General features: G+C 41.2%; 1 protein-coding gene across 6 annotated transcripts in view; it reads right to left on the bottom strand.

Moving 5' to 3' along the window:
- Window positions 1–20,886, bottom strand: part of TRPM3 (transient receptor potential cation channel subfamily M member 3) — a 2,946,644-nt gene that overhangs the window by 1,003,843 nt on the left and 1,921,915 nt on the right. The window lies entirely within an intron of this gene.

The following is a 20,886-nucleotide window of genomic DNA, read 5'->3' on the forward strand; positions in this document are numbered from 1 at the left end:
TAAATTAGTTGTTTACTGCATTACATTGTAATCTATTTTGTTTGGTATTGTATTGTATTGTATTTTCTTATATTTATTCATGTTCATTATACGTGTGCAATGACAATAAAGGAATCTTATCTTATCTCTTATCTTTCTGCAGGTTTCCTAGCCTATTTCAAGATTCACAGAACTTACTTAAAATGAATATCAGTTATGTAATAATGACATTTCTATAAGGAAAAAAAAGAAAAGAAAATCAAAGATTTGGATGTCAGATTAAGGATCTGATCATCTTGTGCTAGAAGAGGTTAAGACACAAAAATAAAAAAGATGGCAAAGATCTCATGTCAAATAAAAAAGTTTTGAGGCAGCAGAATTGGTTCAGTAAGATCCTGAATGGCTTTGAAGAAGTGCAGAAATTATCCTGCTTAACATGGCAATTCAAACACATCTGTCTTCCAGCCCTTGCAGACAGATGTTCTGGAAGCCAGCTACAGGAGCTGAATATTATCCAGAAATTCAGAATTCACAGAATGAATCACTTTGGGTATTACCAAAAACAAGTAATACATTTCTAGAAAAAGGCTATGCTAAAACAAAACTGATTCCTAGACTGATATTTATTTAACTTGTTTTCATTTTGCATAAGGCAATTTTACTATTTTTTGTAAGAACATAATGTGTATATGGTAAACAACATGTTCAATTTAGATATTCTGCCCATATTAAAAAAAATATGAGTTATGTCCCTAAAACAGCATTTGTTTTGTATAAGGCTGAGTGTTGAACAATTTTGTTTTTGCAATACCCAACTATGATCTCTTTTAAAGTTATTAGTTTAACAAACTAACTAGTTTATTAGTCTAGCACTTCACCAGACTTCTTGTAGCAATTATTGTAGCACACAAGTGCTACCAGCACTAAACGTTCTACAAGGAAACATATCTAGTACTTATTATTAATGCCCACCCCACCAGGCATGTCAGGACAATTCCCTGTTCTTTCTCCTATTAACCTGGTGAACTTGGGCATCCTGAGGCAATGTAGCAACTGTCTCATGTACACCGACAATCCTCTTCTCTTACCTTCCAACACTCGGACTTGCGAGAGATGCACTTATATATCTAAACTGGAAGCCACGCAGTCTCCAGCCAAGACCAGAATAGCTGGTCAAGAGGAGAAGGTCAACATTTGCACCACACCACATGGAACACATAGCCCTCCAGAACACACACCAGCACTGCCTTCACATAAAAACACAAACCACATACCCACCTTCATGGAGCCTCTTAATAAAAATCTACCCAAGCAGCAGAGCCCTCCGGGGCAGAAATGCACTTGACCACCACAACACAACATTAATCAAGAGACACATAACTCTCCTAAATAGTGTGCCACTCAACCAAAGCCCCTAAGGTAAAACAGCATGCCCAGCCCACTAGTCATAAGTGACTCGATAGTGAGGCACACTGATGTCCCACTCACTAGGTTGAATAAGGAGAAAGTAACAGTCAGCTGCCTGTCAGGTGCTAGGATCTGACACATAACACATGCACTCAGGTCGCTCAACAACAGTTACAAATATGACTCTGTCATTGTACATGTGGGTGAGAATGACCTGAGATTTACCTCTCTGGACTACATGAAAAGAGACATAGAGGAGCTGTTGGATTATGTAGCCCAGGTGGGTATGACCCTAGCCCTGAGCAGCATCCTACCATCACCCAGAATGATACCACAGTACAAGCAGAAAATTATTGATTTCAACAACTGGCTAAGTTTCTGGTGTCATTCTAAGGAAATCCAGTATCTGTCTGCCTGGGATGACATGAATGATAGACCTCGACGCTTTGCCAGAGATGGCCTGCATCTGTTACCCCTGGGCTTCTGGGTACTGGCCAAGGCTCTTGCCACCCCTATAGTGCCTTTTTTAGGTGGTGTTCCAAAGACCAAATTACCACCATAACAGCTACAAACAAATGCAATCTGAGGGTCATGTTGCTCAATGCTAGAAGTCTAAATCTCAAAATGCACTCACTCAAGGCACTACTTTAAATGGAGAACATCGACATTTGTGCTGTATCAGAGACCTGGTTCAAGGCAGCAAAAAGCACCCCTGCACTACCAGGCTATAACCCATTCCACACCTTTTGGCCCCAGAACTTAGACCAAAGCTCCAAAGGCGGTGGTGTTTCCATATTCATAAAGGATGCGCACACCTCCAGACTGGTATCCCAACATAACGTACCAGAGATACTTCAGATGCAGCTAATATTGGGTAAGACAGTGATTCAGGTTGTAGCATGCTATAGGTCCCCAACCATATCCCAAGACTCGCACTCCATGTTCATAAGCACCCTGGAGAATATTAGCATCCAATATAACACTCTCTTACTAGGTGACTTCAACTACCCCTCCATTAACTGGGTAAACTACTCATGTACTAATACACTTGCCCAACATTTCCTGGAGTTCATTAATTTCAATGCCCTGGAAAAGCTCATTTTTACCCCCACTAGAGGTAGCAACATCCTTTACCTGGTCATTACTAACATGGGCGACCGTTGCTCTACACCAATAGTCAGCTCCTCCCTGGTTCGATCTGACCACAAACTAATGACCTTGGAAATCCACACCCCCCCTCCCCCCAGCAAAAGTAACCACCATGAAAAACTTCTCCAAAGCTAACTTTGGGAACCTAAAAACAGAGGTGGCTAACTTCACGGCACCCATGCAACTGGAGAATAGTTGCATGACTGCAGAATCATACACCAATGTACTGTATGAACACATACACAAATGCATGGATCTCGCCATACCCAATAGAACCAAAGCACTCTCCTCCAAAAAAAGGAAGCTAATCTGGTGGTCCCCTGCCATAAGCAAACTCTACAACAAAAGGAGGAAACTGATGCGGAATAAGGTGAAGTCCCAAGACTGGAAAAACTCCCTTATCTGCCACAACAAAAAGTTGAGATCCCTCATCAAATCCTCTAAAGCTAGCTATGAAAACAGAATTGCAGCAAATAGTAAAGACAACCACAAGGCCTTCTATGGTTATGTAAAGAATCTCCACAGCAATACCCAGATTTGCTCTGAGCTACTGCACAATGGTACCTCCTATACTGAGCCAACAGATATTGCCAGTATACTGGCTGACAGATTCAGTGCCAACTTTACCCCCCCAAAGGACCAATCACAATATCAGTAGATTTCCAGGCACCCAGTATTACTGCTGCACAGGTTAAAACATCACTGTCCAAGGCCAAAATTACAGCTTCTATGGGACCTGACAATATCCCTAGTTGTGTTCTACATGAACTACAGAGTGAACTGGCACCTCACCTGTGTGCCTGTTCAATCACAGCCTCACCTCAGGCTTTGTCCCTGCCGAATGGTGCACTGCTACAGTCATCCCTCTCCACATAGGAGGAGTGCCTACAGACCCTGGGAACTATCACCCCATTAGCTTGATGAGTCTGATATGCAAAGCTCTGGAATGCATCATCATGGACCTAATAAACAAGGATATAGGGAATCTCCAAACTCTGGATTCCACACAGTTTGGTTTTGTGAAGGGTAGTTCATGCCTGCTCAACTTGGTCAACTTCTTTGAGTCAGTCACCAGAACTGTGGATGAAGGCAAGGTGGTACATACAGACTACCTTGATCTGGCCAAGGCTTTTGATACCACTCCCCACTCAGGAATCATAGAAAAACTCACTAAGCTTGGCATCAACCCCTATATCACTAGGTGGGTTGCAAAATGGCTCATAGATAGAACCCACAGTGTGAAAGTAGTTGACTCTAAATCAGACTGCCAATTAGTCATGAGTGGAGCCCCACAGGGTTCAGTCCTGAGTCCTCTCCTGTTTGGTATCTACTTCTCTGAAGTCCAGGCCAACATGAAGGAACTCTGGCTGACAAAGTTCGCAGACGATTGCAAGTTAGGAGCTATTATTAACTCCCCAAGTGATGTTGACATCCTACACAATGGACTCACTGTGACCAACGACTGGTGTCAGAACCATGGCCTTAAGCTCAATGCCAAAAAATGTGTCGTCATCCCCTTTGGGAAAAACCCAGTTCCCATGAATTACCACATCGATGGTAGTCCACTGAACACAGAAGATGTTATAAGAGATCTGGGAACACAGGTTGACAGCAACCTCTCTTTTGATCACCACATTGCCACTGTGGTCAGAAAGTCCTTCTATGTGACTCATCTCATTACTAAGGGTTTTGCATCCGGGAAGAAAGAGGTCATTGTTTCCCTCCACTCTTCCCTCATTATGCCAATCATCGAGTAGAATGCCTCATTTGGCATGTATCTCACTACACACCTGCAACAACTGGAGGGGCCACAAAAGTACCTCACAAAGAGGATCCTCCTAGGCCTTAAACACTTGTCCTATATGGACAGACTCAAAAAACTCCAACTATTCTCTGTTTCATATCGCTTACTTAGAGACGATCTCTGTTTGACTTACAAAGCCATGTCTGACCCAGCTCTGTTAGAAATGCTACATCTAAAGAAAACCCAATCCCTCTACACAACACACTCCAGAGACCTCAACCTCATTACCACAATTAACAGAACATGCTGGAGGGACTGGTTCATAACCCAGAGACTGCCCATGCTATGGAACAGACTTCCCATACATGTCAAACAGAGCACCTTCCTGACCCTCTTCAAGAGAAATCTTGATGAGTGGATGGGAAACAGAAAATTCACCCGGGGGTAACACCAGTGGCTCTACTCAACACAGGCACTAGGAACTAAGGTCGGGTGGCAGGATGCCAAGGTAATCCTATGGCTAGGCTTGTAAAGGCCCCAGGGCCATTAGCCTAGTACACACCTATGAACCTATGAACATGTTGAAATGATTTTTTTTTTTTGTTCATCAAGAAAAAGCTAAGTATTTACAAACTGGACTTTACAATTATGAGCAATTTAGAGATCTTTTTGTTCATAGTGTCCTATTATGTTATTTTATTTTTGAAGTTATTCACCTTTGTTAAACACAAAAACTAATTTTTCTTTTTTCTTTGACAAGCTGTATAGTCCTTAGGTTTTATGTAGAGTATTGTTAAGCACTGCTGTATTAAATGTGAATAAGGCTGAATACTGCTGCTGTAAATGAACACACTTATAGAGTATTATCATGTAAGCAACAACCTCGTAGAGATGGGAGTAATCTCTTTAACATATACAGCACCAATACGTACAGTGCTTAAATTATTACAGCTCATGTCGCGGATAAGGGCATCGACTGACAATTTTGTTGAAACTGGAAACTCCTGCCATGGCATCATGAAAGACTGAACCCACAATGCATCACTACCTACAACAGTGTATAAACTACTATTTTCCATGCTAAGTACAGCAACAGGATAGTGTTACATCCTAATTATCAGCGATGTTTCACAGGTGTAACAGCCTACAATGAAAATTAACACATTATGATTTACTAGTGAAACCATAATATATGTAAGTAGCTGTTCCACTAAGGACTTTGATGTCTGATTACCCAGAATGCGTTGCTGGTGTACATAAATCATTGTCAAGACCCAAAATGATATCATTTTGTTGGCGTCATCATAAGGAAAAACTGAGTTGACAGTGAAAGTAAAACCTGAAAAAACATGCCATAAGATTTATTTTGTTATTAAACTCCTTGCAACACTACCAATTAGGAACATACTCAGAAATGAAAGTAATTGTACAACACAGATGCATGAGACCTGTAACAATACAGTCTAAATAAATCCTAGAACCTAAAGATGCTGTACAGTAAATAAACTGTTATGCACAAGCTCAAATACTTGATGTTGTCATATACTGTAACTCTAGTATCTATATCACTGGTTACATTCAAGCATGGCAAAGTTGGCATTATCGCTCCTAGTTACGTAAAATCTGATTTATTACACCAAGGCAATTGCCGTTTTTTCAAGATGGAGTGATACTGATTTAGAATAGGTACTTTGGGAGCGAAGAGTGTCTCTAGTGAGATGGAATCCCCATGCAGCAAAACATCTTTCTAAAAATAACATCAGTCTTGATTCTCAGAGGAGAGTGAGGCTTTTCTTCTTAAAACCTATGTCAGGGCTGACATCATCAAGTGGGTTTGCAATAACACTGCGAGGAGAGCATCCTCCACTATGCTGTGATGATTTTTTCTTTGCTCTCTCATTTATAACTGGAACAGATCTGGTTTTGGCCCCAGTATCACCAAAAGAGTTAAATCAACAGTGCTTCCTGCCTACCCCGTCATCCTCCTCCCTGGAAGAGGTGAGCATGCCATTGCCTCATCATTTCCCTTCTGCTCTATCATTTCCAACAAGTGCTTGAACTGATAGCTGAACTCAGGTCAGGTGAGTAACATTTAAGGTTTTATCATGTTGTGCTGCCATGGACCTGGCAGTACAACACGCACACACACACACACACACACACACACACACACACACACACACACACACACACACACACACACACACACACACACACACACACACACACACACACACACACACACACACACACACACTCTTGTTGATGGGGGTTTGACACATGACTATACAGCTTGTCAAAGAAAAAAGAAAAATTCGTTTTTGTGTTTAACAAAGGTGAATAACTTCAAAAATAAAATAACATGACCCGACACCTGCAGCAGCTGGAAAGGCCCCAAAAGTTCCTCACCAAAAGGATAAAGGGTCTCAAAAATATGTCTTATGCTGCCCGACTGAAAGAACTCCAGCTCTATTCAGTCTCATACCGCTTGCTCAGAGGTGACCTGTGCCTGACATATAAGGCCATGTCAAACCCTGATTTGATGAATATGCTTCACCTCAAAAAATCTAGATCCCTCAGAACCACAAGGGCGGGAGACTTAAACCTTGACACGGTTATTAATAGAACGTGCTGGAGGGACAGATTCATCACCCAGAGACTCCCTATGCTGTGGAACAAAATCCCGGTACATGTGAGGCAGAGCACCTCACTGGCCTTGTTCAAGAGGAATCTTGACCAATGGATGGGGGATCGCAGATATACCCCAGGGATTACTTCAGTGTCACTGCTTGACAGAGGCACAGCAAAATAATAGGCATAGTTTTATTCAAACTAAAGGGGTGGCGAAAGCCAAATAACTATGGGCTAGGCTTATAAATGCCCTTGGGCAGATAGCCTAGTATGAACCTATGAACCTAATACAAAGGCACCTGTCTCAGCATTAATTAATACTGCATGAGCCATATGCAGAAATCAAATAGGCTGTTGATTCCAAAAAGCAGATGGCAAAGCTGGCACATGGCAATCCAAGACTTGATCCATATCTGCATCATAACATGATGTGAGCACTGATGGTATACACAATCAGTTGGTGGTTATGTCATTTGCCACTTGCTGGAGTTCCCAAAATCTCAGTAAAAAGCATAGGTGTGTCACATTTGCACATGTCTGTTACTAGTTATGTCATAGTCCAGTGCTGCACAGTTCTCAGCTGTTGTGGGATGACTTGTATTTGTAATGCAGAAATTATATCTTCCAACACAATGACAACTATTATGTTGAAGGGGTTGCCTTTTACTGCATGCACCTCGCACACAACCATGACTGTATCCCACAGGTGGACAACATGCACTACATAGTACTTACCTGCTACCTCCAGTACCACTGCAGATCCTGTGATAAAAGGTTTTAGGGTATTAATCATGTCCACTGCTCTCATTTCATGCATCCTATGCCTTCACTCATCAGTGCCACTGGGGTACACTGTGTCAAGACAGGACCTATGTGGTACCCACAGTGTCCTGTATATTTTATCTGTGGCTCCGCCCTTTGTTTCTTCTGTTATATTTGCAGATGATGACATCTATGTCATAGGGAGCTTTTTGTTAGTTTGTGGTAATGTCTAAACCAAACTCAATTGGTCTGGCACTGGTCAGTGTAAGCTGCACAGGTAATGACATGGTATCTCCTTTAATTTATGCACCTTATTGCTTCAAGAGCCTGCATATATGCAAGATGTTGTGGTTCATACTCCTATGCAAGGCTTAAAAATCTGACTCAGCTAATGTATGCCATACTCTGTATGCTGTGTGAAGGCTCCCAGCCTAGCCAGATAGAATTTTATAGATAATTCTATCATTTGTAAATATTAATGTAAGGCACAGGCTTATTGTCTTAAATGGAAAAACTGCTGTTAGATGTGGAACTGCAAAAAATGTCACAACAGTGCTCTCTACTGACCAAGTAAAAGCATGTTGTGACCCATTGATCTAAAGTCGAATCCAGCCCATCTTGATGAAGACATTCTTTCTATTGTTTTAGCCAAGAGTTAAATTGTTAGATTTAAACATGCAAACATATTTTTATTGCTCTGCTTCCTGACCAGCTGCAAGATAACAAAAGGAGATGTTAGGAATGTAAATGTAGTTTCTGTTAGCCTGGGAACCCAGGGAAGTGTGAAGAATGATGTAATGGGAAACAGGAATGTGATTTTAAAAACAGAAAGAATCAGAGAGCTTTAAGCATTTTTGTCTTGACATCCAACTCACAGCACTGTCTTGCTCTATAAGTAAGTTTATCTTAGACTTGTGTTTTCTCTTAGAAATAGCTAGAAACTAGAAAGATTAGACTAAGTGTTTTTCTGTGATGTCAGAACTGTACTAGTGAATTATTTTAAGTATTTCTCTGTGATCTCTAAACTCTTGACTAGCACTGTGTAGTAAGACGTATTGTCTTGTGTTTTTATTATTTATTATTAAATATTTTAAAACCATTCAACTGTGGCTGATTTGTGTAGAGATAATTTAAGCTCTAGAATACATTGCATATTTATAGTGATTACTGTACCAAGTCACTCTAATAAGCCTCAATTGTTTAGTTATACTACCAATTGGATAATAATATTGCACAGTAATAATTGGACACCCTTTTAAGGGTCTTGGAGTAGCTGATAAATATTAGCTGGGTGGTGGCAGTGATTTCTACCGTACAGTCTGGGTAAAAGGGGCACAGCTGGAGAACCTGTGCCAGCCTTTCCCAGGAGTGTCTGTGTGGTTGCATAAACTTATCTCAAAGTGTGTGTGTGTGTCAGCTACTTGGGCAGGGACACAAAGCACTGGTTGGACAGAGAGGGTACTGGAGATTTTAGCTTGCCCAGCTGGCTGAGATCTGGACCCTATAGCTGTGCCAGTGGGTAGTCTTATTGGAGACCTGGAGCATAAGGGAGTGACCAGCCCCGAACTGGCTGTGCTCTTAAGGGAAATTGCACTTTACTGTGTGTATTTGTTATCTTTTCCTCCTATATGAGATGCCCCCCACTGGTGTTAGTGGTGAGGATTGAGGATCCTTGATTGCTGGGCCAGGGCACAGGAGTCACAGGACTGATTTTCATGGTAGCGGCTTTTCATAATCTTACCTGCTGCATGTTTCAATAACATTCTTCAGTGAGGGAGATATTGGTTTGGGTGTTGGAGCTGGGGCTTTATTCACCCACTATCCTACATGTGTTATGTGTCAGAATATTATATATTAATGTGAATATCACTGCTATCTTAACTGACTTTCTATGGTGAATATAGCACATTAGCACTATAGCTGTGAATTCTTCAGAAACACTCTTTGGTTTGATTAACTGCATGGCCCACATTGGTTTTTGTGTGAGCATTTATGGTATTATATATTTGCAGTGAAGCTGTTGAAGCAGAGTGCATACATATGGCTGCAGTGTGTAGCTGAAATAACTAGTATTACGAACATAGGATCATAGCAAGTTACTAGGCTAATGGCCCTAGAGATTTTAAGCCTAGCCATTCATACCACAATTTTTCCAGTTATCAATGCCCAAGGACTAGAATATTTTAAATATTCCTGAGTCTTAGGGTATCTACAAGCTACTCCTGTCCATAAGGGACACAGGTGACAAGTCAGCAGTGAACTGGAGCTTTCCTATCCATTGGTCCAAACTGCATTTGAGTAGACTTAGGGAAGAGAAGACATGAATCGAGAGTCTGTTCCAGGGAAGAGGTCTAATGAGGGTGGAATAGAGTGGGACCAGGATTTTCTTATAGCTGTAAGCCATGTCCTTACTTATATGTTGTGCTACATAGAAGGAGTTTGCCACCATCATGGACACTCATTAAATGCAATTCAAGTTACTGCCAATCTAAGTTCCCAAATCCCTTGCCACTGTGTCTCTGTGTTTACTCTTGGTGTTGCAACTTGCAGGGGTGGTCATCTTCCCAAAGAATATAATTAATCTTTTTTTTTGCAATGAATTTTATGCAATGGCTCTGGCACCAGTTATTTGTCTGTCAGACCCTCCTGGAGAATATCTACATCTTTTTAATGATTGCATCCAGCTTGTAGTCATCAACAAATTTGGTCAGGCAAAAACCCTCTATATTTGCTTTGACTTAAGAGAAGTATATTCCAAACAGAAAAGGCCCCAGTACTGAGTCCTGTGGAACACAAATATTAACAGGCCTCTTGGTGGAGGTGGATTCTGCCACCCTAACTTCATGTGTCCTAGTCACAAGCCATTTGGCTAATCATCAGGTGACAAAGGGATTTATGACTAAATCTGTGAGTTTGTCTATAATACCCGAGTAAGGTATTGTGTCAAATGCCTTTGCCAGGTTGATGATGACAGAGGTTCTGTTTTGCCCTCACCCATGGCTCTATTGACCTTCTCAAAGAAGTCCACCCAGTTTAGTAGGCATGACCTGCCCTTTATGAAACTGAACTGGGATGGCTCCAATGTTTGAAGGGTTTCCTATGTCTTTGTTTATCAAGTCCATGATAATTCTTTACATGGTCTTGCATATAAGACTACTCAAACTTATGGGTTTGTTGCTCCCTGGGTCAGTTGATGGTCTTCTTTTGTGTAGAGCAATGATGACTGCAATCCTACATTCACTTGGGATGAAGGCTTTCAGGAGGCAGTGACTGAACAGATATTCTAGTGAGCCTGACAGGACATATTTCAAGTAATTTAGAAGGTATCCTGGAATTTTATCAGGACACATTTATTCAGTGTTTTTAGCTTTGAATAGTGCAGCAGTGAGGATCTGTTCTTCAGTGATAGATGGGGAGAAATGGAAGAGGGTGTTTCCTGGAGGGGTAATGGGGGGTGACAGGGGGTGAAACTGGAGCTAAATGTATTGGCCAGCAAATCTGATGTATCCCACTATATGTACAGCACACTGTTGGATGTTCCCCTTAAGGCTGTGTAAATACCTGAAAAATGTCTTATGATTATCCTTAGGCTGGGAGACTATTTTTGCCTCAAAGCTGGCTTTAAGGGTGGACTTGAGTAGTCCCCTGAATTGCTTGTTGAAACTGATGAAGGAGTTAGGAGTGTTTTGCCTGTTGGGCATAGCCCTTCCTATTATTGGACAAGATTTTCTTTCTTTTGTTGCACAACCTATTTATACTGGGGTTCCACTAAGGGGGCTTGTTTTTGGAGTTTGTCCTACATCGGTTCTGATTTGATACTGCTGTTTCTATACAGTTACTTATATGCTTATACAGGGTTTCTGTAAACGTGTTTACATAGGCTGCAGTGTTCTCTGAGATTGGGTGGTTGTGCAGCTTGGAATTTAGTTATGCCATTGCTTAATAGGAGGTGGTTAGCCTTGGAAAAGGTTTTAAAGATTTTGGAGTTTGCTCGGAGTTCTGGCTTCATATTTCTTTCAAGGGTGACCACTTTGTGATATGATCTGACCAGTAAGGACATTACACTGTTGGGGTAGGTTCAACATTCCCTAATATTTTTGACTACCAGATCCAAGATATTTACACCCCTCTTAAGTGTGCAGACTAGCTATTCCTGGGTGTTTGAATTGACAAAATACAGGGATCTTTGATACTGCATGTTAGTGGTCATGTATATATATATATATATATATATATATATATATATATATATATATATATATATATATATATATAGATATATATATCCCAGTTTATGGTGGGATAGTTGTAATTACCCATGAATAAAGTGTATTGCTGAATGATGAGACTCCAGTACATTCAAGTACATGATATGGCTATCCTGGGTCATAGACAGGGACCTAAAGCTAGCAATGACATGGTATGGTTATCCTGGGTCATAGACAGGGACCTATAGCTAGCAACAACATGGTATGGCTATCCTGGGTCATAGACAGGGACCTATAGCTAGCAACGACATGGTATGGTTATCTTGGGTCATAGGCAGGGACCTATAGCTAGCAACGACATGGTATGGTTATCCTGGGTCATAGACAGGGACCTATAGCTAGCAACGACATGGTATGGCTATCCTGGGTCATAGACAGGGACCTATAGCTAGCAATTACATGGTATGGGACTTTACCTAAGGTTAGCTGGACATGGAGTTGCTCAAGTACATCATATTCTTTGACCAATCTTGAGGTGTTCTTACTTTTTATGTAGACTGATACACCGCCATCTCTTGTCCTTTCTTATGCAGTAGCTGGTTGAAATGTGTGTAAGGCATTATAGCCTTGCACTGCTGGGGTGTCTTCCACAGCTTTAAATCATATCTCAGTTACTGCACAGATGACAGCACTCTCAAGGGTGCAGACAGCTTTCAGGAAGTAGAGCTTCTTGTTGAGACTCCTAGCACTGAGCAGTAACATTTTTAGTTTATCTTGAATAGAATTTGCTATGTATGCATGTTTATGAGGTTGGCATTGCCGAAAAAAGGCACTATAGAGGTGGATAATGTTTAGGTCAACATCTGAAAGCCTAGTGGGGACAAGTGCAGACCATTCCTGGTAAAGCAGTGCATTTTTTATGCTTATGCTCATGTTCTCCCAAGCTGACAAATATTGGACCCTCTTAAAATGACACCAGTAACTAATCCAATTTTTAAAGTCAGAAATGTTCTGTTTATATTGTGGTATCACCTTGGAGCAGGTAGAACACTGCTCATTACTATTCTCATACTGCTTGGGACACATACTCTGAATGTTCTGTTTATATTGTGGTATCACCTTGGAGCAGGTAGAACACTGCTCATTACTATTCTCATACTGCTTGGGACACATACTCTGAATGTTCTGTTTATATTGTGGTATCACCTTGGAGCAGGTAGAACACTGCTCATTACTAAGCTCATACTGCTTGGGACACATACTCTGAATGTTCTGTTTATATTGTGGTATCACCTTGGAGCAGGTAGAACACTGCTCATTACTAAGCTCATACTGCTTGGGACACATACTCTGAATGTTCTGTTTATATTGTGGTATCACCTTGGAGCAGGTAGAACACTGCTCATTACTATTCTCATACTGCTTGGGACACATACTCTGAATGTTCTGTTTATATTGTGGTATCACCTTGGAGCAGGTAGAACACTGCTCATTACTAAGCTCATACTGCTTGGGACACATACTCTGAATGTTCTGTTTATATTGTGGTATCACCTTGGAGCAGGTAGAACACTGCTCATTACTAAGCTCATACTGCTTGGGACACATACTCTGAATGTTCTGTTTATATTGTGGTATCACCTTGGAGCAGGTAGAACACTGCTCATTACTAAGCTCATACTGCTTGGGACACATACTCTGAATGTTCTGTTTATATTGTGGTATCACCTTGGAGCAGGTAGAACACTGCTCATTACTAAGCTCATACTGCTTGGGACACATACTCTGAATGTTCTGTTTATATTGTGGTATCACCTTGGAGCAGGTAGAACACTGCTCATTACTAAGCTCATACTGCTTGGGACACATACTCTGAATGTTCTGTTTATATTGTGGTATCACCTTGGAGCAGGTAGAACACTGCTCATTACTAAGCTCATACTGCTTGGGACACATACTCTGAATGTTCTGTTTATATTGTGGTATCACCTTGGAGCAGGTAGAACACTGCTCATTACTAAGCTCATACTGCTTGGGACACATACTCTGAATGTTCTGTTTATATTGTGGTATCACCTTGGAGCAGGTAGAACACTGCTCATTACTAAGCTCATACTGCTTGGGACACATACTCTGAATGTTCTGTTTATATTGTGGTATCACCTTGGAGCAGGTAGAACACTGCTCATTACTAAGCTCATACTGCTTGGGACACATACTCTGAATGTTCTGTTTATATTGTCGTATCACCTTGGAGCAGGTAGAACACTGCTCATTACTAAGCTCATACTGCTTGGGACACATACTCTGAATGTTCTGTTTATATTGTGGTATCACCTTGGAGCAGGTAGAACACTGCTCATTACTAAGCTCATACTGCTTGGGACACATACTCTGAATGTTCTGTTTATATTGTGGTATCACCTTGGAGCAGGTAGAACACTGCTCATTACTAAGCTCATACTGCTTGGGACACATACTCTGAATGTTCTGTTTATATTGTGGTATCACCTTGGAGCAGGTAGAACACTGCTCATTACTAAGCTCATACTGCTTGGGACACATACTCTGAATGTTCTGTTTATATTGTGGTATCACCTTGGAGCAGGTAGAACACTGCTCATTACTAAGCTCATACTGCTTGGGACACATACTCTGAATGTTCTGTTTATATTGTGGTATCACCTTGGAGCAGGTAGAACACTGCTCATTACTAAGCTCATACTGCTTGGGACACATACTCTGAATGTTCTGTTTATATTGTGGTATCACCTTGGAGCAGGTAGAACACTGCTCATTACTAAGCTCATACTGCTTGGGACACATACTCTGAATGTTCTGTTTATATTGTGGTATCACCTTGGAGCAGGTAGAACACTGCTCATTACTAAGCTCATACTGCTTGGGACACATACTCTGAATGTTCTGTTTATATTGTGGTATCACCTTGGAGCAGGTAGAACACTGCTCATTACTAAGCTCATACTGCTTGGGACACATACTCTGAATGTTCTGTTTATATTGTGGTATCACCTTGGAGCAGGTAGAACACTGCTCATTACTAAGCTCATACTGCTTGGGACACATACTCTGAATGTTCTGTTTATATTGTGGTATCACCTTGGAGCAGGTAGAACACTGCTCATTACTAAGCTCATACTGCTTGGGACACATACTCTGAATGTTCTGTTTATATTGTGGTATCACCTTGGAGCAGGTAGAACACTGCTCATTACTAAGCTCATACTGCTTGGGACACATACTCTGAATGTTCTGTTTATATTGTGGTATCACCTTGGAGCAGGTAGAACACTGCTCATTACTAAGCTCATACTGCTTGGGACACATACTCTGAATGTTCTGTTTATATTGTGGTATCACCTTGGAGCAGGTAGAACACTGCTCATTACTAAGCTCATACTGCTTGGGACACATACTCTGAATGTTCTGTTTATATTGTGGTATCACCTTGGAGCAGGTAGAACACTGCTCATTACTAAGCTCATACTGCTTGGGACACATACTCTGAATGTTCTGTTTATATTGTGGTATCACCTTGGAGCAGGTAGAACACTGCTCATTACTAAGCTCATACTGCTTGGGACACATACTCTGAATGTTCTGTTTATATTGTGGTATCACCTTGGAGCAGGTAGAACACTGCTCATTACTAAGCTCATACTGCTTGGGACACATACTCTGAATGTTCTGTTTATATTGTGGTATCACCTTGGAGCAGGTAGAACACTGCTCATTACTAAGCTCATACTGCTTGGGACACATACTCTGAATGTTCTGTTTATATTGTAGTATCACCTTGGAGCAGGTAGAACACTGCTCATTACTAAGCTCATACTGCTTGGGACACATACTCTGAATGTTCTGTTTATATTGTGGTATCACCTTGGAGCAGGTAGAACACTGCTCATTACTAAGCTCATACTGCTATACCTGAAATGTTCTGTTTATATTGTAGGATCACCTGGGAGCAGTAGAACACTGCTCATTATTAAGCTCATACTGCTTGGGACACATACTCTGAATGTTCTGTTTATATTGTGGTATCACCTTGGAGCAGGTAGAACACTGCTCATTACTAAGCTCATACTGCTTGGGACACATACTCTGAATGTTCTGTTTATATTGTAGATCACCTTGGAGCAGGTAGAACACTGCTCATTACTAAGCTCATACTGCTTGGGACACATACTCTGAATGTTCTGTTTATATTGTGGTATCACCTTGGAGCAGGTAGAACACTGCTCATTACTAAGGTCATACTGCTTGGGACACATACCTGAATGTTCTGTTTATATTGTGGTATCACCTTGGAGCAGGTAGAACACTGCTCATTACTAAGCTCATACTGCTTGGGACACATACTCTGAATGTTCTGTTTATATTGTATTATCACCTTGGAGCAGGTAGAACACTGCTCATTACTAAGCTCATACTGCTTGGGACACATACTCTGAATGTTCTGTTTATATTGTGGTATCACCTTGGAGCAGGTAGAACACTGCTCATTACTAAGCTCATACTGCTTGGGACACATACTCTGAATGTTCTGTTTATATTGTGGTATCACCTTGGAGCAGGTAGAACACTGCTCATTACTAAGCTCATACTGCTTGGGACACATACTCTGAATGTTCTGTTTATATTGTGGTATCACCTTGGAGCAGGTAGAACACTGCTCATTACTAAGCTCATACTGCTTGGGACACATACTCTGAATGTTCTGTTTATATTGTGGTATCACCTTGGAGCAGGTAGAACACTGCTCATTACTAAGCCTCATACTGCTTGGGACACATACTCTGAATGTTCTGTTTATATTGTGGTATCACCTTGGAGCAGGTAGAACACTGCTCATTACTAAGCTCATACTGCTTGGGACACATACTCTGAATGTTCTGTTTATATTGTGGTATCACCTTGGAGCAGGTAGAACACTGCTCATTACTAAGCTCATACTGCTTGGGACACATACTCTGAATGTTCTGTTTATATTGTGGTATCACCTTGGAGCAGGTAGAACACTGCTCATTACTAAGCTCATACTGCTTGGGACACATACTCTGAATGTTCTGTTTATATTGTGGTATCACCTTGGAGCAGGTAGAACACTGCTCATTACTAAGCTCATACTGCTTGGGACACATACTCTGAATGTTCTGTTTATATTGTGGTATCACCTTGGAGCAGGTAGAACACTGCTCATTACTAAGCTCATACTGCTTGGGACACATACTCTGAATGTTCTGTTTATATTGTGGTATCACCTTGGAGCAGGTAGAACACTGCTCATTACTAAGCTCATACTGCTTGGGACACATACTCTGAATGTTCTGTTTATATTGTGGTATCACCTTGGAGCAGGTAGAACACTGCTCATTACTAAGCTCATACTGCTTGGGACACATACTCTGAATGTTCTGTTTATATTGTCTGCTCATTACTAAGCTCATACTGTTGGGGACACACATACTGAATGTTCTGTTTATATTGTGGTATCACCTTGGAGCAGGTAGAACACTGCTCATTACTAAGCTCATACTGCTTGGGACACATACTCTGAATGTTCTGTTTATATTGTGGTATCACCTTGGAGCAGGTAGAACACTGCTCATTACTAAGCTCATACTGCTTGGGACACATACCTGAATGTTCTGTTTATATTGTGGTATCACCTTGGAGCAGGTAGAACACTGCTCATTACTAAGCTCATACTGCTTGGGACACATACTCTGAATGTTCTGTTTATATTGTGGTATCACCTTGGAGCAGGTAGAACACTGCTCATTACTAAGCTCATACTGCTTGGGACACATACTCTGAATGTTCTGTTTATATTGTGGTATCACCTTGGAGCAGGTAGAACACTGCTCATTACTAAGCTCATACTGCTTGGGACACATACTCTGAATGTTCTGTTTATATTGTGGTATCACCTTGGAGCAGGTAGAACACTGCTCATTACTAAGCTCATACTGCTTGGGACACATACTCTGAATGTTCTGTTTATATTGTGGTATCACCTTGGAGCAGGTAGAACACTGCTCATTACTAAGCTCATACTGCTTGGGACACATACTCTGAATGTTCTGTTTATATTGTGGTATCACCTTGGAGCAGGTAGAACACTGCTCATTACTAAGCTCATACTGCTTGGGACACATACTCTGAATGTTCTGTTTATATTGTGGTATCACCTTGGAGCAGGTAGAACACTGCTCATTACTAAGCTCATACTGCTTGGGACACATACTCTGAATGTTCTGTTTATATTGTGGTATCACCTTGGAGCAGGTAGAACACTGCTCATTACTAAGCTCATACTGCTTGGGACACATACTCTGAATGTTCTGTTTATATTGTGGTATCACCTTGGAGCAGGTAGAACACTGCTCATTACTAAGCTCATACTGCTTGGGACACATACTCTGAATGTTCTGTTTATATTGTGGTATCACCTTGGAGCAGGTAGAACACTGCTCATTACTAAGCTCATACTGCTTGGGACACATACTCTGAATGTTCTGTTTATATTGTGGTATCACCTTGGAGCAGGTAGAACACTGCTCATTACTAAGCTCATACTGCTTGGGACACATACTCTGAATGTTCTGTTTATATTGTGGTATCACCTTGGAGCAGGTAGAACACTGCTCATTACTAAGCTCATACTGCTTGGGACACATACTCTGAATGTTCTGTTTATATTGTGGTATCACCTTGGAGCAGGTAGAACACTGCTCATTACTAAGCTCATACTGCTTGGGACACATACTCTGAATGTTCTGTTTATATTGTGGTATCACCTTGGAGCAGGTAGAACACTGCTCATTACTAAGCTCATACTGCTTGGGACACATACTCTGAATGTTCTGTTTATATTGTGGTATCACCTTGGAGCAGGTAGAACACTGCTCATTACTAAGCTCATACTGCTTGGGACACATACTCTGAATGTTCTGTTTATATTGTGGTATCACCTTGGAGCAGGTAGAACACTGCTCATTACTAAGCTCATACTGCTTGGGACACATACTCTGAATGTTCTGTTTATATTGTGGTATCACCTTGGAGCAGGTAGAACACTGCTCATTACTAAGCTCATACTGCTTGGGACACATACTCTGAATGTTCTGTTTATATTGTGGTATCACCTTGGAGCAGGTAGAACACTGCTCATTACTAAGCTCATACTGCTTGGGACACATACTCTGAATGTTCTGTTTATATTGTGGTATCACCTTGGAGCAGGTAGAACACTGCTCATTACTAAGCTCATACTGCTTGGGACACATACTCTGAATGTTCTGTTTATATTGTGGTATCACCTTGGAGCAGGTAGAACACTGCTCATTACTAAGCTCATACTGCTTGGGACACATACTCTGAATGTTCTGTTTATATTGTGGTATCACCTTGGAGCAGGTAGAACACTGCTCATTACTAAGCTCATACTGCTTGGGACACATACTCTGAATGTTCTGTTTATATTGTGGTATCACCTTGGAGCAGGTAGAACACTGCTCATTACTAAGCTCATACTGCTTGGGACACATACTCTGAATGTTCTGTTTATATTGTGGTATCACCTTGGAGCAGGTAGAACACTGCTCATTACTAAGCTCATACTGCTTGGGACACATACTCTGAATGTTCTGTTTATATTGTGGTATCACCTTGGAGCAGGTAGAACACTGCTCATTACTAAGCTCATACTGCTTGGGACACATACTCTGAATGTTCTGTTTATATTGTGGTATCACCTTGGAGCAGGTAGAACACTGCTCATTACTAAGCTCATACTGCTTGGGACACATACTCTGAATGTTCTGTTTATATTGTGGTATCACCTTGGAGCAGGTAGAACACTGCTCATTACTAAGCTCATACTGCTTGGGACACATACTCTGAATGTTCTGTTTATATTGTGGTATCACCTTGGAGCAGGTAGAACACTGCTCATTACTAAGCTCATACTGCTTGGGACACATACTCTGAATGTTCTGTTTATATTGTGGTATCACCTTGGAGCAGGTAGAACACTGCTCATTACTAAGCTCATACTGCTTGGGACACATACTCTGAATGTTCTGTTTATATTGTGGTATCACCTTGGAGCAGGTAGAACACTGCTCATTACTAAGCTCATACTGCTTGGGACACATACTCTGAATGTTCTGTTTATATTGTGGTATCACCTTGGAGCAGGTAGAACACTGCTCATTACTAAGCTCATACTGCTTGGGACACATACTCTGAATGTTCTGTTTATATTGTGGTATCACCTTGGAGCAGGTAGAACACTGCTCATTACTATTCTCATACTGCTTGGGACACATACTCTGAATGTTCTGTTTATATTGTGGTATCACCTTGGAGCAGGTAGAACACTGCTCATTACTAAGCTCATACTGCTTGGGACACATACTCTGAATGTTCTGTTTATATTGTGGTATCACCTTGGAGCAGGTAGAACACTGCTCATTACTAAGCTCATACTGCTTGGGACACATACTCTGAATGTTCTGTTTATATTGTGGTATCACCTTGGAGCAGGTAGAACACTGCTCATTACTAAGCTCATACTGCTTGGGACACATACTCTGAATGTTCTGTTTATATTGTGGTATCACCTTGGAGCAGGTAGAACACTGCTCATTACTAAGCTCATACTGCTTGGGACACATACTCTGAATGTTCTGTTTATATTGTGGTATCACCTTGGAGCAGGTAGAACACTGCTCATTACTAAGCTCATACTGCTTGGGACACATACTCTGAATGTTCTGTTTATATTGTGGTATCACCTTGGAGCAGGTAGAACACTGCTCATTACTAAGCTCATACTGCTTGGGACACATACTCTGAATGTTCTGTTTATATTGTGGTATCACCTTGGAGCAGGTAGAACACTGCTCATTACTAAGCTCATACTGCTTGGGACACATACTCTGAATGTTCTGTCATGTATCTATTCAGATCTACTTC

This window comes from Protopterus annectens, chromosome 2.part2, assembly GCF_019279795.1.
Source record: "Protopterus annectens isolate FY-2018-M chromosome 2.part2, PAN1.0, whole genome shotgun sequence".
Classification (NCBI taxonomy): Eukaryota; Metazoa; Chordata; order Ceratodontiformes; family Protopteridae; genus Protopterus; species Protopterus annectens.